The sequence below is a fragment of the Uranotaenia lowii genome, chromosome 1, assembly GCF_029784155.1.
Source record: "Uranotaenia lowii strain MFRU-FL chromosome 1, ASM2978415v1, whole genome shotgun sequence".
NCBI classification, from domain to species: Eukaryota; Metazoa; Arthropoda; class Insecta; order Diptera; family Culicidae; genus Uranotaenia; species Uranotaenia lowii.
The window spans coordinates 3,663,935-3,691,097 of NC_073691.1; the positions used below are offsets into that span (position 1 = coordinate 3,663,935).

At 37.4% G+C, this 27,163-nt stretch overlaps 1 protein-coding gene across 2 annotated transcripts in view; it reads right to left on the reverse strand.

The window, feature by feature from the left end:
• LOC129738468 (tyrosine-protein phosphatase cdc-14) overlaps nt 1-21,052 on the reverse strand; it is a 42,506-nt gene extending 21,454 nt beyond the window's left edge. For both annotated transcript variants that reach the window (XM_055729678.1, XM_055729677.1), the window contains exon 1: nt 19,755-21,052. The gene's annotated coding sequence lies outside the window, so the exon portion shown is untranslated. The remainder of the gene's footprint in view (nt 1-19,754) is intronic.
• Nucleotides 21,053-27,163: the final 6,111 nt, after the last annotated feature.

Genomic DNA, 27,163 nt, shown 5'->3' on the forward strand with positions numbered 1-27,163 from the left:
TTAGCAGCAGCAGCGTGTGACTTGGCTTAGCTAAAAAAGCACCCACTCGCAGATTGTTTGATTATTTTTTTAAACCACCCTACTAAACCTAAACCACCCACTCCTTCCAAAAGATAAAATCGTCGTCGACGTTGTTGGTTTTAGTCACGGCTTGTCGTCAATCAACCAACTGTTTTCAACTATGGCTGTCTGTTGTGTAGTATAGATAGAATGGCAGTCACTCACTCACTCAGCCAGTCAGTTGCAGTGTTTTAATTCCGGATAAAATTGGTCGTCATCATCGATACGTAGAGCTATAGGTACCTACTTATTTAGTATGTGTACCAATAAATAAACACTTTTATTATCTTCCGTTTTGGCATCGGTCAGCTGGAAACTTATTGAAGAGCGAAAAAACCGTATGGATACAATAGGTTGCCGTACACAGTCACAATCAACTTTTCTGAAAGGGGTTTTACATATAAGTCACTTAGTGTGAATTCATGGATAACTTTTTCGTTTACAATGTTTACATCATTGTCATCCCAAGTGGGCAATATAAAGTCTGTCCGAAGTGTACTGTGAAAAACGGGGAAAAATCGCCTACGCACTAGACTAGATCATAGACCACTTAGCTACAAAACCGGATACTGCTGTCATTCTCCTGACGCGGGACCGCGTATATTTGGTTGTTGTTTTGTGTCACGCGAATTGAGACAGATTAACAACATTATTCAATAGGAAACAATTAAAATTAAGAAACCCGGGAGACGTTTCAGCAATATGTGAACGTATTCCGAGAGTTTTTCAATTGGAAAAACCTGGTGTTGCGTGGAAATGGCTTGAAAGCAGTTCGAACTGAGAGTTCAAATATGTGGAACTTTTGTCCTTCGAGAACATCCGGTATTCGAATCTCGACTAATCCGGAAATCAAATGATTTTGCTGCCGGAACAACTGTCCAGTCCGCTTAGCCAGTCGAGATTTTGGAAGAAATCTCCCGAGCTTGGCTCACACTAGATATAGCTACACATTCCGAAACTGCAGCGGCGAACTAACAAAGCTCCTTCAGTCTCTTCGGAGATTCACTTTGAACTACAACAGCCTCTCTTTGATTCCAAAACACTACCAAAATTTCACACACCTAAACTGGTCTTGCTGAATTATAATCAACAATGTACACTAGACTGGTGTGAATCGGGCCCAAAAAAGTATCAAACGGTTTGAGATTCCTTTTGGGTCCAATAACAACTGGGCAAATTTTGGTGGCTCTAGGGTTTGAAATGGGCTGTAGCAAAAAAAATCAAACTTGTATGGAAATTAGTATGGAGCAAGGCTGGTAATTTTCAGTCAATTTCGTTCGATTGAGAACAAAACCAAGTAGTTAATGTCATCGAAAGAATATCAAGCTGGTCTACGAATTGAAAGACCTAGCTAGATGTCAGTCAGGTAGGAATTTCAATTTTTCGTGACATTTTTGTTCTTCTCTTGCATCACACACACGGTTATCTTTCTATTTCATTTTCTGGTTTTGCTAGGAGAGGTTTAATGTTATTTGTTGCGCATCAGTTGCAAAAATGTAATCCGTGACCGTAAGGAAAAAAATTCATGGTAAGCAAAATGTCATTCATTCAACTTAGTCATGACATTGTATGCTTATGTCGCTAACCAAAAATCAGTATCGCATGACATAGATATGCAAAACAGTATCAAAGTCGACTGATATCGACTTTCTGACATTGACCATTTTCAGCTCGTGTATGGAAAAAGTGAATTTTTTGTTAAAAAAATCCTACAGCTTCTCTGTTACACTGAACTCAAATTCTCTAACCTGCATTTTATTGCTGAAGATTAAAAGAACAACTTTGCCGAAGACCGTGAACCTCCACGATGCGTCAATCAAAAGTTATGACGACATCAAAATTGAAATTGAATTTAATTTGATTTTCTGACATCTTTTCAAATAACTGCATATTGGATAGGAGCCATTATACGCTGGAAACTAGCTGGCGTATTTTCCCATATGCTGATCGATAATGATCGATTTGTGTCATATTTTACGTCGATTTTCCGTCGATTTCTACCTCGCACCTCCCTTTTCTGAGGTGGAAGGGGTTTGTAACTTATCAGGAACAATTTGCGACCCAGAAAAACCCGTTATACTAACTTTCACGCCAATCGAACCAACCATTGAAACCACGAAAACATATGGCATATGGCAAACACGCCAGCCAGTTTCCAATGTATGATGGCTACAGTTATATGATGCAGCTTTCAGGAGACTTGATCCCTAGTACAGGGTGACCAACGAGTTTCCATTTTCAATTTCCCCGTTTTTTCCCGGTTTTCCCGATTGAGGTTTTATGGTTTTCCCTGTTTCAAAATGCGCAAATAAATACGTTTATCAGGTGTTTTGACCAAAAATGAAGATATTTTTATGCAAGTAAAAAGACGTAAAAGTATAAGAGGACATAATTTTTTTTCTAGTTTTATCTTGAAACTCAAAGGTTATCCAGAGTATGGTGATGGTAATACGGTAAGAAAATAATTCTAGTTGTCCTAACCTTAACCGAAAATTGTTACCTTCTTTTCAGTTCTTCACACCATCTTCGTCTATTATATTATTAGCAAAATTAGTCTATTAGTCTATTATTAGCAAAATGCTTTATTTTCATTATTAAGATAAGATAAATTATAGTTTTGATATGATGCCATATAAGGTATAATACTTTTAAAATTTCAAGTTGAAAAACTGAATTTCACTGTAGAAATCTTGCTTTTAAATTCTTAAATTTGAAACATAATCATGCGCGATAAATTTCGTAGTTTGGATTCATTTCAAGTTTGAATTCATTATAAAAATTTCAATTTAAATTTCTTACGGTTACTTTATTTTCGGAATAAGAAATCAAAACTCATTTTCTAGCTTGACTACTGAATGATATTCTAATATTTTTCTATTAAAGTTCTTAAAACAGATTCCGGTTAACCTTATTCATGCTAAGCAATCTGAAATTTTATTTCGATTCTCATATTGAATCATTTTTTTTATCATTATTTTTATTGTATACCTTTAAATTTTATTTTAGAATGCGCTGAGTTCTAGATGCCTGAATCTGAATCCATTTACTTAAATTCTGATAAATTCATCTAAATTCTTAGTCTGAATTTCCAGTGTTATCCCAGAAATGTATGTTTTTATTCGATTTTTCAATATGAAATAGTTTGTTACACCTTCTGCCTTCTGTACGTTTACTAATTAACCAAATAAAATGGTGGCATCTGATTTAATTTTTTCGTTTCCGAAGTTTTTCCTGCATAGAAAAATTCCCGATTCTCAAATTGAAATTGAAATTGAAAGTCAAATGAGAAGAAAATATTTTCGAAACCAAATAAAATAAGTACTTCGAGGTTATGTCGTTTTTCAGAAATTTGATGTTTGATTTTTGAACTCACGTTTTGATAGTTTGAAATTAGATTATTTTTAAAAATTTTATTAATGAATTCATTTCTCTCTTTTAACGTTCTATTAACATTGATTTTTTTTTTACAAAATTATTTCGATATTTTTGCCAGACTCTTCAAAATAACTCTCGCAGTTTAAATGTGTTGATAGATTCCTCCTTTTTTTTCAAATTCGTTTAAGCATAACGTGTTTTTCTGAAAAAAATGAGCTCCAGATGCAGATTCGAACATCATCAATTCTTAAGGGGGGAGTTGGGTCTAACGGGTAAAAAAACATCATTTTCACGATTTTTTATAGAGCTATCAACAAATGAATTCAAATTTTTTTCCTTTATACAAAGCATTGTTAAAAGACCATTTAGTAATTTTTTCGTAGAAAAATATTGAAAAATGAGCCGGTGACGGAACACTTTCGAGGATGCCTTTTAGAAAACAGGATTTGCGGTGAACACTCTATCTCAGCACAGAATCATCTGAAGTCAAAAAATCTGAGCAAAATATTTTTAATAGATGTTTTTCTGGACCCCAACGATTTTATTTAACTTATTTTTATGAAATTTTTGTGGCTGTTTGAAGTAAAAACTGCGATTTTTCACGAACATTTTTTTATTTTATATGTAGAAAATATGTTCCAAATTTGAAAAGAATCGGTGAAGTAATTTTCAAATGACGATTTCCACGGACTTTAAAAATGTGCTTTCGAGAAAAACGCGTTTGAAGTTTCTGCTCTCTCTCTCTTGCAGTATTAGATAAGAGGAGATTAAGGCCTATAATTTCTACAGTTTTGCTCCGATTGACTTGAAAATTTGACAACATTCTTGAAATGTTTTACAATAAGAAAATAAAAAAAATCGATTTTTTGGAAGTGTTAGACCCTACTCCCCCCTTAAAGAATGTATAATAATTTCAGTTATAAGATAAATGATTGTTAGGCTTAAGTAAATCTTAGTTTTCGAGATGTGGATTCAATCGAACACTGTTTGATTTCAACGTATGAATCGACATCACTCAGAACTTAAAAGAAGCAGCATTTATTGCAGTGCACAATATGCGTTAGCTAAGAAATAGTTTATGATCGAGAAATTTTTCTACGACGATTCTTTGCTCGACAAATGTATGCTCTGAGTTCAAAAATCTATATTTTCAAATGAAATTCCCGTCTTTTTCAGGCATTTTAGTCATTTATACCGACATTTTCCCGCTCTTGCTTCACAGTGCTGAAATAAAGAACTATGGATAGTAAAGCTTCAGCGAAAAAGTGTCGTCATGATGAAATGATGGAATTTATGGATTTGATAAGTTTATTATACATCTATGGGGAAAAAAATCCATAAATAATTTTCCCGGTTTTAATTTGAAATTCAAGGTTTTTTTCCCGGTTTTCCCGGTTCGCTGGCCACCCTGCTGGTAGGGTGTGACTTGAGTCCTTAGCTATATCTCGAAACCGAAATGTCCTACATAGATCAAATGTTTTAGAAAATTTTGCCAAATGGAGCAAAACAAGAGTTGCTGTTAGTTCAAAAAAGTTTAACCGATTTATGTTTTGAGTTATTGTTTGAAAAATTTCACAAAATGTGATAAGCAGATCTTTTTTCATCACTTTAAAATGTTTCTCACATGAACAAATTATAACAAAAATATTTATTCCAATATTTCAGTTGTGAGAATATAATATGAACTTCATGAAAGTAATGGTAAATTTTCCAGAATTTTTTTTCTAAAATTTTGTTTTTGTGTTCAATTGATCCCTAGAGTTCAAAAGGATATATTTTTCTATTGACTAGATTGTGATCATTGATTAGCATGAGAATTCATATTGTTATTCAAAGCCAATATTTATCCCTCTTAGAGTATGCAATGAATATAGGATTATAGATACATTTTTTTCTTTTTCTGACACTTATAAACTGTGAAAAGTGAATTTATATGGTCAAAAATAGTCAGTGGACTATTTTGGACGATTTTTCATTATTTAGGGGTTTTAGGGCCCCCTGATTAAAGGATCAAGTCTTATTTAATTTTATAAATGTATCACTGTTTTTTCGTCCCACGAAAATGCTTCTAATTCATCCATCAATCAATCAATTCGTCATAAATTTTTAAAACATGTAAACTTGAAATTACGCGTTGTCAAAAAATGCATACTCGCTGTTGCAAAAATTTTCCAGAAAGGTATGGTGGAACGAGAAAATAATATTTGGTATCCTCATTCTCCCCTGTACTTGGGTACCAAAAAAATGTCAGAAGAGAAGTTGTCGTAATGCTATGCTAACCTTCCGGTTGAGTTTACACCAAAACTTTCATTTTTATTATAACGAAAAAAATACTCCTTTCGTTCCATAGTTTTAACCCTCTTTAATGCCAAAAATACCGGCGTTACTGGTTTGTTTATACTTTCGGTCCGGTTCAACGCACATCATGAGACGAAAGTCAATAAAAAAACAGCACAAATCTCAGCAGGCCGGCCAGCCAGCTAGCTAGCTACCTACTAGATTTCGCGATTAATGCAGCCGCGATCGAGGTTGGCATTTTTAGGCGTGGTTGAATCGGAATTAGCAAGGAAATTTTTTTTTCTCTGTCTCTATCCGCCAAAGTTGTTTGTTTTGTTGATGATGGTAACCACTACTGCAAACAGAAACAGAATGTAAAGGAAGGACCCAGAAATATTTTCGCCAAAACCACCACCCGGCTGCCGGTGATTTTAAACTGTGTTTGAACCCCATTAGCGTTTACTTCTTAGTTGGGTGAACATTTGTTGGTAGTAGGAGGTAGTTAGGTACCGAAATTGTGTCATTCGTCAAGCTCACAGAAAGGTTTCAGGGTTCATCGCGCTCGCTCAGTAACGTCTTTTCCAATATTCAGAGCTACGTTTTTGCTTCCATGGTTCTCATCCATTATTTCTAATAAGGAACGTATCGACCCGGTTGGTTTCTTCTTGGGTCTTTTCTCTTCCCATCTATCGCTCAACTATTTATGTCGCCAAAAATTAATGGCTTTCCGCCGTATGGATGCTCCTCTTATTTTACACACAGGTTAGGTTAGGTTCGCTTTACAAGTTTCCATCTTCCATCCATTCTTCGCTATTATGGTTCCATTACCGAATATTTGGCCATGTTTTTGTCACGGCGCTCGTCATCGTAGCTTAGTCCGCGGACCATTGTGTGTCTCGTGTCGCCTGACGACGGCTGATTTTGCGAACGAGTGAGCGTGCGTGGGTGGCAGGAAGAACAGGCAGCAGGCCGGCCGTAGGCGTTGTTTTGTGGCTTCAATGGATGAATTGGATGTATTGTAAACCAAACTCGTTCAACTTGTGACCTGCTCTCTTGCTATTCCGCCTGTGTTTGACTTGACACAAGTATGACAAAAGCAGCGACTGTTGTAAAATAATTTGGAGGTATTTTTCTCGGGCGATACGCCGCCCTTCTTTCATTGAATTTCGCCTTATTGGATTTTTATTGATGCTGAACTTTTAAAGTTCCTCTAAATTAACTTTGAACGATAATAACATTATTACTAAAGTTTGGTTGCCCTTCGGGAAATTGTATTATTGTCTTTTTTATTGATATTTACTTGAACATCATTAGACAATGAAATTAAGAAACAGTAAATCCATGATTTTACTCTTTTGTGTCGATCAAGCATCGCATGGAGAGAAGTATCCAGCAAAAATTGTTTCCTGCTGCCAAAAATAAGCAGAAATTTGTGAAATACTTGACAACTTATTAAAGCCAAGCTCAAGTGAATGCATAATCTTCGGGCGAAAATCCGTCCTCCGCAAAGCAAATCATCATCAGACTTGGCCGGAATTGTTATTGGTGCATTTAAAGTATAGGAGATTCTCAAAACTGAAAAGTGTTTGTTGTATGTTACTAATTTTTTATTTGGTTGATTATATCGAGCCAATCAAAGTGTTACATCCAGGGAAGCAAATTGAGCAGAACTGACAATGATAACTGGTTTATCACTTGTGTTACACTGATGTCATACTGAAGCTACAAGCAACGCAACGCGTTCACACGACAAACCAGCTCTCATTTGATCTCCATGGAAAAAGCGCAGACCTGTCATACTGAGCGCTTTGTAAAGCGCGACAAATCTATGGGAGATCAAATGAGACGTTTGTCGTGTGAACGCGTTGCGTTGCTTGTAGCTTCAGCATGACATCAGCCTTAGCGATACATACTCAGTTAGCGCGTCCTCTCAGAAATCGACAGAGCATGCAAAAAATTGAGAGTTGAGTCACCGAACTTAGAATAAAACAATGAATTTCGGCGAAACCCGAGAACGCAAATATTCTCATTCGGTTATTGTCGTGCCGAGATACCTAGAGACAACGAATACGAATGCGTACATGCGAAACAGCCTTGCCAGATCTACGGATTTCTCCGTAGTTCTACGGATTTCTCCGTAGTTCTACGGATTTTCAGCATTTCTACGGAGCTACGGATCGATGTTCGAAATCTACGGATTTTCAGCATTCCCTACGGATTTTCTACGGATTATCGAAAAAATTCAAGGGATTCTGCGGATAACTGAAAATTCTACGTGACGACCAAAAAAAAAAAAAGGTCATCACGTTTTATTTTGCCGAAATCAGTAAATTTTTCGATTTTCCAAAAATCTACGGACTTGAGCGGTTTTCAATCTGGCAACGCTGATGCGAAATCAGTTTGAATCGTACACTCGTACGGTGTGCTCGCACCTTATCCCCGTCTTTTTTATATGCGTGTTTTCAATCGTAGCAGTCGACTTCTCAGGCAGGCAAACACGCGTCTCAAAGGGAAACATACGATTCAGATTGTGTTCGTGTGTTTCTCTGGATGGCGTGTCTTAGATTAATTCGTAGCACTCACCCAAGCCACGCGTATGGTGAGTTCCTCTCTGCCGATGAGATGATGCAAAATCGTTAGAAAGATCGATACGATCCCTCTGTCGATTTGAGTTACCTCTCTGTCGATTCATGTTTACTGGGTATGAGAATATTCTCCGACAAAACCCGAAGCGACCAAGAAAACAAACGCACAGAGAGTGCTGTTTCCAGTTATTTGCGTCCATTCTGACTCACCGTGCCCTTGACTTCATGCCAAATAGTGAGGAATTTTCTGTCGTCCGGGAGCGAGAACTTATCCTTAACGCTAAAAGAGACGATAAATTTTAATCGGAATGCATCACTTATCGATAGCAAGATTTAAATTGATAAGCGCTTATATAGTGTTCTTTCGGATTAAAATCTCTTTCACGGGTGTTTCGATCGGCAACAATACAGTTGAGATACTTAAAGGAGGTTGGAAATTTGACTAGAAACAAATCTTGCAAAGAAATATTCTTTAACCAAAACATAAGTTACCATTACATACAAACATTCGAGCTAGACCCGAAAAAATATGCTGTCTGTAGAACAAGAATCGAATTCATCTTTCAAAAATTTTATCTCATCAGCTGGGTGTTTAACCCATTGCCCTATCTAAATTGTTTTGGAAGTGGATGCTGAGACCGAAAATTATCAATATTGAGACAATTTTATTACAATTGACCAAATTTTCAAGATTAAAACGGAAGTGTCTATCACATTTTTGCTAAGCATCGCAGCGCTAATGTAATTACTTCACTAGAAGCGGTATGAAATTGATTTTCTGGTGAGTATATAATTATTGTGAAACTCTTGCGATAATATACTCAAAATCAAGTGCAAAGTTGAATTTAGGTATTCGAACATTTCAGAAATTGCAAATTGATAAAAAGTTCCAAAATCAGCTGCCTTTTAAAAATGTGTCAAAAATTCTGTGTCATTTTTGGAGAATCTAAGAATACCAGAACTTATCAAATTACGTCAACTTTCCAATACACTTTTCAAAATTATCCTACTGTGAATGACACAATTCTGACAATTCATTGGTTTAAAGGTACGGGTTTCACACAACTTTTTTTTACATTTTTTTGTGAGCATGATCTTGAAATTTTTTTCAAAAAATATATACCCTTGTGCGCAACATATACATAGCTTCTAACTTTAGCTTCCTTAGAAACTTAGTTCATTTTTTCAGCATTTGGTAGCTGATCTATAGCCTTTTTCCGGGTCACTGTTTATCGAACTTATTTTCTTAGACTTTGAATAACGTAAACTTTCATTGTTGTAGCTGTATATTGTCCGAAAACTTCTGTATATTTGAGTTACATTACATAGTTTTTTAAGCTATAAATTTAGTATAATATCGGTTGAGAAACATAGAGATATTGCGGTTTTAGTCAGAAGTGTCAAATTGACACTCCAATACCCCTAACGAGTAACCTGGGCGGATTAGGGTTAAAGCACTGATCACACTGACAGGACACTTAGAATAAAAATTCGACCATTTTCTGGCTATTTTTTTGTCAAATTTAGCAGGTTCGCAATACCGATGGCTGGTGGCGAACCTACCATTCTTCCGATACAAATGCCCTGTAGGAAAAATGTACCTGTTTAGCTCGTAGGAATTGCCTATTTTTTTAAAGTGGCATAGCATTTCTTCAAATCGATCGTAGCGCACTCTGGAATCGATATTGCATACTGTTGGGAAAATTATCAAACAAACGAAATCGAGTGTCCAGTCAGTATGGTCAGTGGTTAAAGTATGTGTGGTCTGAGATGCAGTAATTCTATGAAAATTGGACATTTACCATTCAAACTGCAATATCTCAGAAACTAGGCTACCACGCCTATTTTTGAGAAATATTTTGCACAGTGATTGTTGAAGTATAAAGCTAAAGGGCGAACACAAAACTTTTGCGACACCTAAATTGTCATGCCAATTTTCTAGTTATGTTTAGAATCAAACCAAAATTTTAGAGTAGTTTTATACATATATTTACTTTGAAAATCAAAAGAAAAGTTAATCGATGGAGCCTTGAGTATGAAATTGAACACATTTTCAATTGATGCCCTCTATCGAAGTCTCATCCGGTACCAGTTTTTCAGTTTTTTTTTTTTTTCATTTCCTTAACTTGTCTTTCTCATCTTTGACTGTCTTCTTGCTCTTTCGAAGTTCCTCCTTCATTATTGCCCGCCCAGTACTGCTCCATCGGTCTCAGCTCCGGACAGTTTGGCGGGTTCATGTCCTTTGGAACAAAATGGGCAGAATGGGCCTCATACCACTCCAGGACACTTTTAGAATAGTGACATGATGCCAAACCTGGTCAAAATAGCGGAGCTTCGTCGTGCTGCTGCATGAGCGGCAAACTCACTCCTCAGTCCGCAAAAGCAGATGGCCTACCAAACGAGATATTTGTATATGAACTTCGACATTGTCTTCTTCTTAAATTTGTCGTCTACATCGAACTACATCGAACATCACACAGCAGCCATATTTTGTCAGCATCTTCTCGTAGAGCTTCCATGCCCGAGTTTTAGCCGTCGATTGTTGATCGCTCATCGCGATTTGTATGTATGTATGTATGGATTTGATGTTTTGGCCTAGAGTGTTATACTCTATATAACCACTGTACGAGTGTGAGTCGAATCAGGTCGGCTATCTGATTATTCGAAGACACAGTGTGTCTAATACGAGCGATTTTTCATTAAATTGAAAATCTTGCTTTTTCTAGGAAGCTTATGACTTCCTTGATTCTTGATTCATCGAAGTTTTTTATCAGATCGAATAGGTTATTACATCTTTCCCAGTCGTAGTGATTACGAATATGATTGTATTGTATACAGTGGAACAGTGCATGTTCGGTCGTGAAGTTTTCTGTACATAATTCGCATGTTTTTGAATCTCGAATGTGCATGAGTCCCATGTAGTATGGTGAGTAATCATGTCCGCTTAGAAGCCGATTTGCTGTTCGAATTTGTCTGTTATTCATTTCAGAACTCCAGTACCACGTTTTGAAATTAAAATTCTCTTGGAATTTATAAAATTTTAATCCTTTTTGATTGTTTGTTGCCAAATCCTTATACCACTTATTGGTATCGTCTATAAGTGTCTTTTTATAGTATCGAATCGCATCATCTAATCGAAGCTTGTTTTCCAGGATTGCTGAACTTTCGAGTCCGAGTTTTGCTAATTGGTCAGCATTTTCATTTCCTCTAATTCCAACGTGAGAAGGTAACCATTGTATAGTTGCACGATTTTGTGTTGCTAGATAACAAATGTCGTAAGTTACTTTATCGAACGTTTTGTTCTTTCGATCTCTTTTTATAATTTTGCATGCCGCTTGGGAATCTGTGAAAAAAACAATTCTTCGCGAATCGTTCACTTGTATGTGTTCTAATGCAACTCGTATTGCCAGTAGCTCTGCAGAAGCAATGCTAACTTCGTGCGCTAAAGCTAGGCTTATGCTTTCGTCTGTGGAAGCATCGTAAATACCAAGTCCGCAATTTGAGCCAGATTTGGAAGCATCCGTATACCATTGTTCGTACATGCAATAATTTGTTTTAATCATTTCTTGAGTGAGTGTTTTTAAAACTGTAGGAGATGTTAATTTCTTTTTTTGAGTTGACCCTATTATTTGTTCATTAACCGTAAAATTGAATATGCTACAAGATTTAGTCTGAATATAAAGTTTTTGGAATGTGTTGAAGTTTTTTATGTACACTCTTTCCATGAATGAGTACTGCCTTTTTTGTTTCAGTTGATTCAGGTTCAAAGACTGTAATTGTTGAGCAATCAAATCGTTCTTGTGAATGTGAAAAGCAATTCCCTTTTTTGTAATAAATTCGCGTTTCAACGTTAGAGGTCCTTCCCCACTCAGCGCTGCCAATGTGTTAATGGGAGTTGTTTTTGTGCAACCCGTTGCTACCCGAAGTCCTTGTCGGTTGGTTGTCTCCAACATGTCACTATATTTTTTTGCAGCATTTCCGTAGAGAATGGCACCATAGTTCAAATAATTTCCGAAGAGTGCTTTGTGGTACATTACCATGGCTTTTGGTGTACCTCCATATTTTATTCCTCCAATAATTTTTAACATGCTGTCATAAATGTATTTTTTAAATTTTTTACATGTAAGCCGTATCTTAGTGTTTGGTCCAGAGTGATACCTAAATATTTGTAGTTTTTAACCGTTTCTAATATTTCACCTCCTAGAGAAAGAGGGAGAGTTTTGTTTGAGTCTTTGAAGAGCATGGCCTTTGTTTTTGAACAATTTATTATCAATCCAAGCTCCTCAGCTTTTGATGTGAAATCATTTATTTCCAGTTGCATTTTATTAACAGCCTTTTCTAAAGTTTTTGCTCTTACAATTTTCAGGAAATCATCCGCAAACTGAAGAGTTATGGTGTCCCTGTCAAGGTTTGTATTGTGGAGAGAAGAGGTGTAGATATTGAAAAGGATAGGCGAAAGAACATCACCTTGTGGAACTCCGCAGCTTGTTATGTGTTCTACTTTTCCTTGATCTGTGCAGATGATCATTTTTCTATTTATAAGAAAATTGAAGATCCACGTTATGGTATCTTTTCGGAATCCATAATTCAGCATTATGATTCTCAGTTTATCTACATTTACACTATTAAATGCATTTGAGAAATCAAAAAATACTCAAATTGTTACAAATCCTTCTCTTCTGGATGACATTATATAGTTTGTTGCAAATGTCACACAATGTTCCGTTGACATGCCTTTACGGAATCCAAATGAAAAATCAGGTAGAATATTGTTATTTGAACAGGTAAGGTTAACATCTTCAAGAACCGCTGCATTTATAGTTTTGGTGATAGTTGAAAGAAGAGCAATAGGTCTACTCGATTCAATCTGTTCCGGAGGTTTGTTTGGTTTCAGCACTGGTATAATCTTAATTTCTTTTAAATGATCTTGTAAGTTTCCACTAAGCCACATTTCGTTCAATAAATCTATTATTTTTGAAACAGTATTTAGATCCATACTTTTAAGCATACCATAATTTATGGAATCTATTCCTGGTGCTGATCTAATAGATTTCTTATTGATAATTGCCTTCCAGGACTCAAAGGTTATTATACTTTGCCGAGTATTAAGGTCAGGCGAGAGACGTTGTTTTATTTCTTGTACTCCAAAATTTTTTGTAAGGAATTTTTCAGCTGTGTCTTTGTTATTTAATATGGGATTATTTTTGGGGTTCTCAACAGGACTTAGTTTTAATCTCTTAATTAGTTTCCAGTTTTCCTTTACATTGCGTGGATCTGTGGTACTTGATAGTTCCATCATTTTATCTTTAATATGTTTGATTTTTGATTTTTTGAATTGTGCTACAGCTTTTTTCCATTCTATGAGATTTGTGGTGCTGCTACATCTATTGTAATTTCTTAGAGCATTTTGTTTAGATTCATATAATAGGGAAAGGTCAGGACTCCAGTAATATTTTGGTGTAAATGTATTCATTTTCTTATGTTTATTGCTTATCTGATTCGTAATTACTGCAAGGTCTTTAATTTCTTCAAATTCCCAGTGTTTAATTTGCGATATTTCTTCGGTGATTTTTGTTCGATCAAAATAACACCTTTTCTTTGTTTTGAATGATAATTGAAGTTGTGCTTTTATCATAAGATGACCGCTACCACCAAAACTCTTTTGTAATACTTCCCATTTAGCATCATTAAACATGTTTGTGGTGCACATTGATAAGTCAATAGCACTGGGTCTTTGATTTGCTATACTGCCGTTCTACGCAAGAATGTCCCATGTGACTTTTGGGTCATTTTCACTTTTTTGCTGGAAACGGTCTCTTTTAGTGTTAACTTTCGAATAAAAACACAAACAAGTATACTTTGTTCTGAACTTATACGAAATTTTTATCAAGGTGGTTGTCTCTATGTTGATAGTTCTACGCAAGAATGTCACACTAGAGAAAATTCTATGAAAAATGCAAATTTTATCAAAAAATTGTCTTAAGATGAGTTCAAACTGTTGAATTTAATGTTATTCACTGAAAAGAACACTAAAATAGAGGGCAGAGGAGGAGCGAGAAGCCTTGAGTGTTTTATTCAGAGAAATTTTCACTAAACACTTTTCGGTAGGCACTACTTACAAGATCCATACTCAACTATACATTTTTATAAACAAAGAGGAACGTATTTCTCAAATTACGGTTTAGCATGAGTTTTTGGCAAAAAAATAAACTACGCAAGCTTTTAAAATGATAGAAAAATTGTAGCCGTGTGACAGTTTTTCGTAGAACTAGCATCGGCATGCGTTCTGATTCTACGCAAAAGTGTCACACGGAGCATTTTTGGCTCTAATTTGCTGTTTTTTTTGTAGGAAAAGTAATTTTTCTGGCAGAAAACATTGTAAAATGATTAACTTGAACTGTTCACTACGAAAAAACTGTCGGTTAATTTTTAGTTTGAGAGAAAAATTGGAAATATAGCTGATATTTCAATCGCGTTTTTCTCGTTTGCACGTTTTTCCACATGGGACAATCTTGCTTAGAACGGCAGTATAGCTGGGATGAATGTGTATTGTCCATTGTTGAGTATGAGAAAGTTGGTACTAATGATCGAATCATATATAAGATTCCCCTTATTATTGGTCTCTAAACAACCCCATAGTTCATTGTGGCTGTTGAAATCCCCTCCTATAAAGACCTTGGAGTGTGTCGATAATTGGCTAAGTAAAAGTGTGAAAGCGTTTTCTAACTCTTGTAATGTAATTCTAGGGTTGATGTAAATTACTACAAGGACAAGGTCAAGGGTATGTATTTTTATACCTAACGTTTCGAATTGCATCGATGAACTTAAGATCAGTCTTTCAAAAGTAAGGTCAGAACGTAGATATATACCAGTACCTCCAAAACCATCAGACCTTGGTGATAATATACGGTGATAACCTTGTATATTCCACCTGTGAGTCATTATTTGATCTGGTTTAACCCAGATTTCTGATAATAGTGCTGCGTCATATTTCTCCGTAAACAGTTCATGAGCAAGCTCGTTTTTATTTGTCTTCAGACTTTGTATGTTTGTTTGTATTATATTAAAGTTACTTTGCATCATGAACTGTTTCCTGTCCACTCACCTGCCTTCATCAATTCTCCCATAATTTGATTTGTAAGCTCTTCTCCAGGTGCTCCGTGCGGCTTCAAAATTTCAACCAATTTGGTACTTACTTCCTTCATTGCTTTCCTCCATTCTGTTTGTGTTTGTTTCTTTATAGTTTCCTCTATCTGTTTTCTTATTTTTTCTGCCTCTTCCGTCCTGTAGGGGTTGTTCAAACCTGTCCCTCTGATTTCTTCTCTATCTTCCTCCATTTTTCTCTTCTTTACTAACTCTTTAGCTACTCCTGGCATTAACTTTCCTTCTTCTTCTCTTCTTTCCTTCCCTTTTGTAAAACGATTGTTGGTATTTATGTTATTTCGTTGTAAATTTTCATTCTGATAGTATCTTGGTGCTCTTCCTGCAACATACGAGTAAGATTCAGCTGGAGTTGGGTATTCTTCGGTACTCCTCAACACGTCGAATTGGTTTTCAGTTGGAAATATGTAAGTATGCTTCGCTTCTTGGTAAGTCATTCCATTTTTGGCCATCGTCGCTTGGATATTACTTTCCTTTTTCCAACGAGGACAAGTTTTGTCTGTCGTTCTATGGTCGTTGCTTTCACAGTAGAAACATTTCACTGTTTTACAGGTTGTGTCAACAGGATGTTCTTCTGCACAGCTTGCGCATTTTCCAGTCTTCGATTTGCAGTTTTTTGATACATGGTTGTATCTCAGACACTTGTAGCATATTACCGGTTTTCTGATGTAGGGCTGTACTCTGAAAATAACAGAAAAAATGTTTATATCAACATTACTCCTAAACACCACTCCTATTTTGTACGTCGGTTCCTTTTTCTTCTCGATGAAACGGTGTAATCTAAAAATAGAATCAATTTCCACTCGGCTTCTGATATTCATTTTGATGTCTTGTTCATCCATATCGGGTGGGATCCCTGAAATCACCCCAGTGACAGTTACAAACTGCTTCGGAACGTACGCTTTGTATCCTTGAAGCTGCAAATTTTGACTACTAGCTAGTCTGTTGGCATCCTTCCAATTCCCGACATAAACTGTGACTTTCTGTCTCCCAGTTTTACAGATGTCTTCTATGGATTTGTCAAATCCATTCTGGAGCAGCATGGCTCCTACTTTCAAACGGTTAATGGCTCTTCTTTTTTCCATATCCGTATTTTCTACCATCACTCTAAAAGGACGACTATCTCCAGATTTATACTGGTAGTTTACGAATACCCGCGTCGGTTCTTTTCTGGTTCTGGATTCTGTATCCGTGGTTTCCATTTGATCCACATCCTTATCCATGTTTCCTGACCCGTTTTGAAGGTTAGGTACACTTGTAGATTGTGATGCTGCTCCATCAGGAGCAGCATCCGCCACACTCATTTTCGCTTTTTTAGCAGGAATTCACTTCCAATTCGTGAGCAATAATTGTTATCACACTTCAATGTACCGATCACGTAAAAATCACACCATACAATTTATAAATTAACGCGAAACAGATTAAAATTTTGATTCTTTTCGTCAAAATATTAAAAAAGCCGTAAACAAAACACAACTCCACCGTGAGAATCCCATCGCGATTTGGGAAGTTCTGTACCTTGTATGTATGTAGCCCAGCTCTCTTCTTTGCATACTGGACATAACTCTGCGACACACGCAGGGCCATGTTAAACCATTAACGCTTGAAAAATAACCATAATCGAAGTTTTGTGGGTTAAGTCGTTTTATGAGTTTTCAGTGAAAACTCATAAAATGGGATTTCAAAGAGAACTTGAATAATGGTTATTTTTCAAACGTAATACCAAATCTGAATAATGGTTAAAAAACAACCGTTTTGGGGAAAGGGAACGTGATTCTTTCTTATCAGAATTAGAAAAAAGGATTTACTTAATAAATTTAGTAATTTGAAACGTATTACGATAAATAGATTTTTATTGTTATTTATTTAATTGGAATAAGTTGATTTAGAATAACAATTGTTATTAATTTAACAATTTACATCTGACTAGAAAATTATTCTTAAAATGGTACTGAAACTGGGGGACCAAACGAGTGGCAAACAGCCACTTGCCTTTCAACAGGAACGTCCATCGGTTCTTGAAGCTGATTCCAATTTGTTCTTGTGAGTATCCAGACCCAATATAACCTGATGCTTTTACCCGCATAGCTTGGATTATATCGAAACGGGTAACCTGAAAAAAAACGAAAAAAAATTACTGTAAAAACTGAAAACGCAATGAGGACATACGATTGTACATTTACAAAGTTATTCTGGGCCCCAGCTGTGTTTCAGACTCTCCAACATTCGTACACCAACATCCGATCGGGAAGTTGTACTGTTTTTAGTGGATCCTCCGATAAGAACTGGGCAATTCCGGTAGTGTTTTTGGGTTTCGGAAGAAGCACAAAATCGATTTCCAATTTTCTGTGGACCTAACATCACTGTGTTCAAATCGATTTTTGGTGGAGCTGATTCATATCCCTGGGGAGAAGCATTTACTAATTTAATTGAATCGGATACAATTCAGTAATCATTAATTTTTTAGGTTATAATATCTATCAGTCCTCTCAACCCATTTCCTAATTAATAAAATTTCCTACTTACATATGACTAAAAGTATAGAAAATAAACTCACCTTTTACGCTTTGAATATCTCTTCAAACTTGAGTTCCAAATCCGGATCTTTTTTGTTCTTATCGGGTGGTCTTTTCGGTACATTTTTCCGCTGCTGTTGATGATAGATATTCTCCGCATATCTCTCGATGGTTCCGCGTTCAAGCAACGATTGTATAAAATGAAACTAAAATGTGAATCGTAAAAATTATGATGAACACAATGCTATAATAGAAAATAATTTACCTTTGGAACTTTGTTGCGAAATTATAGGAAGAAAAACGGAGCTCGATCATTTGAGTCACTAAAAAAACAATGGCGGAACGAAAATGTTCGCTTGTATATTGAAATTTTAACCATTTTTTCGGTTTTCCACCCAAACTTCGAATATGCTTGAAATTTAACAATTCATTCTGGTTGAAAAATAACAATTTTTGACGTTTTCAGAAGAAAACCATAAAACGGTTAAATAAAACTCGGAAATGGTTATAAAAAAACGAGCGTGCATGCCGATCTTTTTAGCCAAATCACGGCTTGAGACGTTGGGATTTGCTTCAATCATCCGCTTTATCTTTCCCTCTGTATTTTTGTTCTTCGGTCCGGGTTTCTTCCAGCTCGTTTGCCGTTCTCCAACGTCAACTGCTCCTGGAACCGCTTCAACACTCTGGAGCCGGTTGAATGATGAATGTTCAACATTTTTGCCAACTGCCGGTGTGACAGGTCAGGAAATTCCAGGTGTTTGGAAAGAATTTGTTCTCTCGCTCGACTCGCGTTGGTTTACCTCCATTTTCGTTGAATCGAAAAACACGACTTCGAGTTTGACAGCATTAGAGAGACTACATACAAAAAGGCGCAGTCTGATCTCTTTCTAAATAATAAGCTTGCAACCCTGCTGTAGGGCTGCCTCTATGACTGCTTGGTTTTGCTCGATTGGAATGACACTGATGGAAAATCAAAAATTCCAATCGTGATATTTCGTCTCTTTGTTACTATAGGCTCGTTAGACAGCATGTAAACAATACACATCAATGAGAAAGTGTGCAAAATTTGGTTGATTTTAACCCAATGGTAAAAAAGTTATGCCCTGTTGAATGTGTCGCAATAATTTCGTGTTCGCCCTTTAGCATGTCTGAATTTTTTGAAAAGTTCTATCGTTTGGATAAAAAGCATCGCGAGGTACAATATTTCAGGGATGAATCGTGATTTCTATAGAATTTAGTTCAACAATCAGAAACTCTCTTTTTCTATCAAAATATAAATAAAAATATTGTGCGATTCTGATTTGTTAAGACATTTATTGACTCATTTGTGGATGGAAAAGATAAATATTGTTCCCATAAACGGTCCAAAATTCTGTTCAATACTGATGACAAAAATGTTAAAATTTCAAAATTTTGGGTAAATTGTCCAATTTACTGAAAAAGTCAGTAATAAAAATGCCAAGGAACGGTAAAATTAATGGTAAGCGATTCAAAATATGCGTACAAATTTCTCGGACGATGTAAGATAGTCAGACTTACGCATAAAATTACCTTTTTTCGTGTGGAAGTTAAAGTTCAACCTCAAAAAATACCAAAAACTTTTCTCATGTTCTCTGTAAAATGTGTAAATTTGAGAAGTTTAAAAACGGCGAATGTTTCATCAGTTCTGTGCAACTTTACTTGTTGTACCAGGACAAGACGCCCATGGAAACATGACTCAAACCTGCCCACATAAATAAGCAAATATAACAAAACAGACAGAAAAAAATCGACAACTTACCTTCCCAAGCCAACCAGCGGATTCGCGGATTTCACTGCCACCATGCAAAGGCCGTTCAGTGAGGCGGCGGCGGCGGTGAAAAAGCTAAATTTTTCTCAGTTTCTGGCGTTGCTAGCCTTTTTCTCTGCTGTCGCTCTTTCTTCCTTTCGATTATAGACGTGCTACCAACAACGGCCGCCTACGATCATCACCCCAAACAACTTTGCGGGATGTTGTTGCTTAGCGAATAATAAAAGTAATAATTCAGCAAACTTTGACTCTGCGACCAGCTTTTTGGCATACGTACATATATGTAGGTACGCCTATGAGATTAGAAGAGGTGCCACGTTTTCGAAAAATTATTCAATATCGACCCACACACAACAGATCTAAACAATGTCCCCGGGATATTATTGAAGACAACTTTAGAACTGAAAATTCCAAAACTTTGTCGTCTTTTATCCACTCTTCTCTTCTCTCGCTTCACGACCAAATCGACCCCACCAGTATTCTGCCTGTTGTCTGAAGTTTTTCCAACCCGTCTATTTATGTTTCTTGCTTATGTATATTTTTCTCCTTCTCGCGTCCCCAGCTTGCAATGTAGCAAATGCGCTATCATTCGCTGTTATTCAGAAGCAGAAGAGAAATGAATAGCCTGTTGTCTTCTTCTTCTTTCTCTCGTCGCCTGCTGCACCCACAGCAAACGACCGGCCACCACGCAATTTGGGAAGAGACTTGCTCTTCTTCTTCTTCTTTACTTTTTTCGTCTCGCGGAATAATTGAAAGGTTGCTACGATTTTTACATCATAGACCCAAGCCCATTTATGGTTCTTCGAATAAGAAACACCTGAGCGACCTCAACAGTATTGCACTTTTTTAGGGTATATATTATCCATGCACCCACTTTACTACGACCCCGTAAGTAAATTCTTCTTGTACGCATTAATTGATGCGTTTTTACACATTTTATTCTTCTTTGTCGTGCTCTTCGCCATAATCGGTGGACGGAATCAGTCTCTCTGTTGCGTTTTTCCAGCCAGAAAACACACGGCAACTTTTTCGTCTTTTTCTTTTTTCGCCAGTTCAAACACTTTTCAATGAAATTGTACCTTGAACTTGGTCCTTTAAATTCTTTAGGTTCGTTTTTCCTAACCAAAACGGTCACTTTTGAAACACTTTTTCATCACCCCGTAAAAGTTCTATCTCTTACTAAAGTTAACTATTTTCCCCCATTAACTTTTGGGAAAGGTGCCATTCGATATTTATTCGCAGAAGACTACACGGCGGCCGGACCGAAAAAACGATGACGACTGACTTTCTTGATGGCTCTCTAGTTGGTTGGACTGGGACTTGGACTCACTCCGGTTTATTCACTTGATCTCTCTTTCTCGCTATGTATTTCGCTCACCGATCGTCTTTGAAATCCAATCTGGTGAGAGGGAAACGCAATCAACAAGAGCGCCGGAAAAAGGGGACAAACCTGCAGAATTGAGCTAAAATTCAAGTTTAAATTCTTTAAAATTTAAATTTTATAAACAAGAAATTAAATTCAAATAGAAGATTGAATTAAATTTCTGAAAATTCTCCCAATTCGTGTCCCAAACTTTTGCAATTCAATTTTCTTACTTTAACTTCTGTTTCTAATTACCTCATCAAAAAGTAGCAATGCACAGTTTTCGTAATTAACTTGTGATAACCGTGTGATGGAATCGATCGCAAAATTCGAGAGAGCGAGTACGCGGTAATGTTAGTATGTGAAATTTGGTGAGAGATCGTTTGTACGGTATTCTTCGAATGACTTTTCTGATTCGTATGCGTTTACCGCGACGCAACCGTGAGAGCAAGAGAGGAATATTTATCAGCGGTGGTTGGAAGGTTTGGCAGGGTGGGAGATAGGGGAACCGAAAAATGCATGAATGGACGGGAGCGAAAAGTTGAAATTGAAATTACATCGGCCGGCTTGGTTGCCACATAAACATATTTACCTATACAAAAGTACAGATTTTTTAGCTGATTTCCGGTAATCTGTTCGGTAACCAAAATCTGTATGTACAGATGATTTATGAAGTTTGATACAGATTTGCACAGGAAAAGTGGTGTTATAGAGTTTTATTCTCTGGCCAGAATAAACTCAAACGAAGAAGGAGATTTGTGCAGATTTTTGGCATTAAGTGTCATTCATACCACAACAGCTGTTAATACATCATTCAAATGATTCGGACTTAGTGAATTACTCATAGTTAATCATACAGTTCTCGATTAAAGAAATTAGGTAGAGTTTAAAAAATAATTGATTTCACGATCATTTTCGTAGATTTTCGGTGTACATATTTTGGAATAGCTCGGTGGGAAATGAAGAATATCTGTAGATTTCGAAGTCAGTAGAAGTGTTCAAAATCTGAAGATGTGGCCACGCTGGAGGAGAGCTGTTACCTTTTTCTTCTCATCACTCTCAAATCTCTCAGATTGATCTCACAATTGAGACCTCTCTGGTTCTCTCAACTTCGGTCCGAATTTTAAAAATATTCTCCCATTCCCGACTCTCCGGAATTGTCAACCTGACGGTTGAGAAGCAGCGTTACCACATGTTTCAAATTTTCAAAGGCTTCTAATAGAGAATTCGTTTTGGTGTGGTGGTGCACCGGGGCACTACCGGTAGTGCACTTTTTGCTGTTTTCATGCTCGTTTTCACGATGAGTAGTCCACTGGTAGTGCACCATAAAGTGGACGGTGGAACACTCTGAAAATATTCGGTGTTGCTTGCGCTCTCACCAATACTATCATGAATTTTGACAGCACATGCTTCCCGTTGTAAACAAATACCAGCTGGTTGGTTTATTTCTATACCGCAAAAATTGCGTTCGAGCTGTTTTTTTCTCTTTATTATCCCGAAACTTGTTCCGGATTCAATACCAGTGCCGTTTCCAACAGAGGCGGAGAATTTCACCTGGATGGCACGTTCCAAAGCAAACAACGCTCCCAAGAAGAAATGTGCCCAGAAGGTTTGCTGCAATCGGTTCCAGGCGATGCCGAAAAAGAGCAGCAAATCCGAGTGCAAAAAGGCCAACCCAAAGATCTGGTGGAATCGCCCAAACCGAAAAGTTTTCTTGTTCGGGAGGGTCCTATAAGTTGGTCTCCACAGCAAGAAGCGTTCAGTTGCATCGAAGCTACTCTGCTTCGAGCTGTGCCTTAGGGTGATGATGCTCGGTTGCGCCAAGTCCCGGATTCCCACCCGTTGCCCTTCAAAAACGGTAGTTCGAGACTACACCCGCATTGGGAGCTTGAATTTCGTTCGTTTCGATCTGTTTGCAAAATTTCCCCCCCGACTTCCGCGATCTGAGTTCGCCAATTTGACTTCCAAGAATTTTTCTTTTGTCATCTGAAAACGGAAATAGGTACTCGAGGTATTTGCGAGGAATAAACGTTCAAAATACCGGAACCTTCAAGCTGGGGTAACTGCAGTCTAGCAGCAGCAAACATAGACCACCCAGAATCTCCCAGAATCAGCCGGTATTGCAGTTATCATCAGAGCCAGAGGCGAATCTACCAAGCAAAATAAATCTGAAATCTTCACAATTCAACATAATATATAAAATCATGCTAAAATTTTCATATTTATTGAGTTTAAATTAACAACTGGGACTTAATTTAAACTGACTCGGAATCAATAGGAAAACGCGTTTATTAATTTGCAGAGCTTAAGTGTATTTCGACTGGTTCGAACGGCTATTGAGATTGGACTGGAAAATAACAGCTAGGTAACAACTGTTTGTTAGGTTGCTCCTAGCAATGGTTTGGTTGGTGATGAGGCGATCGCTACTGTGATCTCAACACCCCCTCTCGATCGTCTATTCCCATCCTTTCGGAGAATCGGTTTGACTGCAGTCTCTTGGCCTTCCGCCTTATTTTCAATCGACCAGCATTTCTACCGCCATCATTAACGTGGGACGTCCAGTTGTACATTTGAGTTTTCAAACTGCTTGGGCCTTTCACGAACCGCTCTTCGTGATTTTTCTGTGTTGATTGCAGTCCATTCTCCTCTGAATCATTTACCTCAGGGAGCCCGTGCTCCCTTCCGTTGGACCTCGACGACGAACATCCATAAATTTTACGTCGTTTTGAGTGTGAAGGGATCGCTTCCGGTGTCGCGTGTCCATGGTAAACGCCAATGACCGAATCGCCAGATACATTTTTGTCAACTCTTGATTCTGCTCCAACATCTGGATCCCCCTCTAGCTCGCACAAGTTTGCCTGTCTCTCCTCGACGAACAATTCAATTTCGTAGAAATTTCCATGGAGTCTTCCTGTGGCCAAAACATCGAAGCCCTTCTTCAGAATCACTGTGCGCCCAGAAAAGATGACGCAGACTCCCGCTTTTGCTAATTTCTTTACGGACATTAAATTTTCCCGTAGGTCAGAGACAACCAGCACTTCTTTCATATGCAAGGTGAAATTTTTGTTGCTTCTCCCGCTGATTTCGCCGCTCGTTCTTGCAAACATAACCTGTCCCTTCTTTGCTACGTTGATGCTAATCCGATCCTTCAGATCACGACTTGATGTAAGGAGCGACCTGTTGCTAATGAGATGGTCACTACAACCAGAGTCCAGCTTGAACACCACACATCGTTGATTTCTTCCGGAGTATGAATCCCATCCGGCCAAGAAACTAACAAACCGATTGCTCTCCAAGTTTGTTCCGTTTTCATTTTCGTTCGGTTCATTCTTGCATTCTCGTTTCCAATGCCCTGACTTACCACACCTGTGGCATTTGCCTCTCATTTGCGGTCCTTGTTTTCTACCGTAACGGTTTCCAGAAAAAGCTGATTGGAAATCGGTAGACGTCTCTTCACGATCAGATCGTTTTGCTTCTTCGGCTAGCAATCTTTGTTTAACTGTTTCCAAGGAAACCTCTTCGTTCACGCTTTCCAGTGCCGTAACGAGTGGATCGTAGGAGTCTGGGAGTGTGTTAAACAATTGCGAAACGATATCCTCTTCTTCCATTTTTGCCCCTGCCGTTTTCAGCTTCCTAACCAGCCCGTCAAATTCAACCAGGTGGCTCCGCATGTCACCACCTTCCTTCAACCGTAGTCTGGACAGCTGCTTCCGCGTGATGGTCCGATCAGCAACACACTTTTTGGCAAATGTAGCCTGAAGACTCTCCCACATTTGCCTGGTTGTTGCCTTCTCACGCACGACCTCAAGGACTTCGTCTGCTAGGCAGCTTACCAGCAATGACTGCCCCCTCGCATCCAATGCTTCAAACGCTCTCCTCTCAGCAGCTGTTACCGGAGGCTCTCCGTCCAGAACTGCCGAGACACCTGCCGCCTTTAAGTACAGTCGAACCCGGTAGCTCCAGTTCGCAAATTCCGCCGCATTTCCGTTGAACTGTTGGATTCCGTGCGCGAGTTCCTTCGTGGCTGGGCCCATAACCTATTGAGTTTAAATTAACAACTGGGACTTAATTTAAACTGACTCGGAATCAATAGGAAAACGCGTTTATTAATTTGCAGAGCTTAAGTGTATTTCGACTGGTTCGAACGGCTATTGAGATTGGACTGGAAAATAACAGCTAGGTAACAACTGTTTGTTAGGTTGCTCCTAGCAATGGTTTGGTTGGTGATGAGGCGATCGCTACTGTGATCTCAACAATATTATTTAAAAGATAATGATCAACTAAAGTAAATTTCATTTCAATTTTCGAAGTCAAACGAAAACAAATACCAGCTGTAATGGATTTTTGACAGCTTGATGTTTTCTGTTGACACTGCCGATTTCACATACACCAACAAAGGTGGGTGCAAAACTCGATTCATGCTCGTTTTCAGCTTGGATGGTGCAACACTTTCGGGTGGTGAAAACAAATACGGTGTAAGTTTCAAGAAGATTTCTACCCGAATAAAAAAAAACTGTTACCAAACAGTTACTATAATAGTTATAAAACTATTTGGAACAGCGTAAATAAACTTTTAGAAAACGGTATCTGACATCGTAAAAAACATTCCACTAACTGTGAATTCCAAAACGACGGTCTGTTGAATATGGCGTTAAGTTATGTTACTGTTTAAAACTGTTAAAACAATTGTATGGGGCGACTTTTGTACAAACAGTTAAGATAAAATCCAAAAATCGCTTACGGAAACGTATTTAGAGCATCAAACTGTTATTGTTGAAGTAATTCTTGAAGTAAGTTTATAACGCGACATTTACTGTTGAAGTCTTGAAACGATTTGTCATAACGTTCAACAACGCTAGTGAACGCTATGCGTACGTTATTTGGAATCGTGTGTGAATAGCTGGGAATTTTCGGATTGAGAGAATAAATCGTTTATGGATATTTAAATTTTATTTACAACATCCTCATTTTTGTCGTACCTTTTAAAAATCGAAATATAAGCTTCGTTCCTTGTTTGAACTGCCATCCAGTTCTGACAACTCTCCTGGCCTTGGCTACGTCGGAAGCTGTGATAGCAGATGGCATCCACAACCTGAAGGAAGCAAAAATTGAAAAAAAAAGTTCTCAATATTCTCGATATATGATTTTTGTGTTATTTTTTTTTGTAAGCTGGTTTTGTTGGAATTTTGCTTAACTAGAAACTAAACCTACCTGTTACAAACAGCAATCCGATGCTCCCACGGTACCCTTTGTGTTGAAACTTCCACGAACATTGCCACTGCCTTAGCCGGATGATTATAATGATTGAATTTTTGAACTTTGGAAATTTTGTCAACTTATTAATTACAAAAATGACATAAATCAACAAAAGTGAAAAAATGCAATTTGGTATTTATTTGGTTATATGTATATATTATATGTATGGGAGAGTGGGGAGTCATGGGATACTTTTTTCTTTGTTCCATAACATCTTTATTATAAAAGATAGAATGAAAATAAATAATGGTATGCATGGTTTTCTACATTTTTAGGGTATCATTAAGCATTTAGAAAAATGGTGGGGAATCGTAGGCAATTCAAATTAACCAAATGACATGCAAAGTTTATGAGTTGACCCAAAACTGTGATTTTAAAATTCATTTTGTTATTTAAAAGGAATTTCAGATGACATATGAAAATGAGAGATGTAAATGATCGAGTACATTCAAAAACCTGGCTCGCGAACGTTCTTGCAAAATTCCTTAGGATGGACAAAATATTATTCATAGCTCTTCATTTGCCATAAGAAAACTTAACAGAGAGGGGAAACTTATTTTAAGTTCTGAATGTGTATAAAAACATAAAAATATACATAGGTGGCCCAAGATAATCTACGAATGTGACCCACGATTCCCCACAAGCTTGCAAATTGGTTGCGTTCGTGTGACTTGTTTTGTTTTGAAGAGGCAGACCCAGAAACTTGTGGCGGCGAAGCCTAGCCGCTGAAATCCGAACTGTCGACGAGAATCTTGACTGGGACCGAGTGAAGACGCTGGCT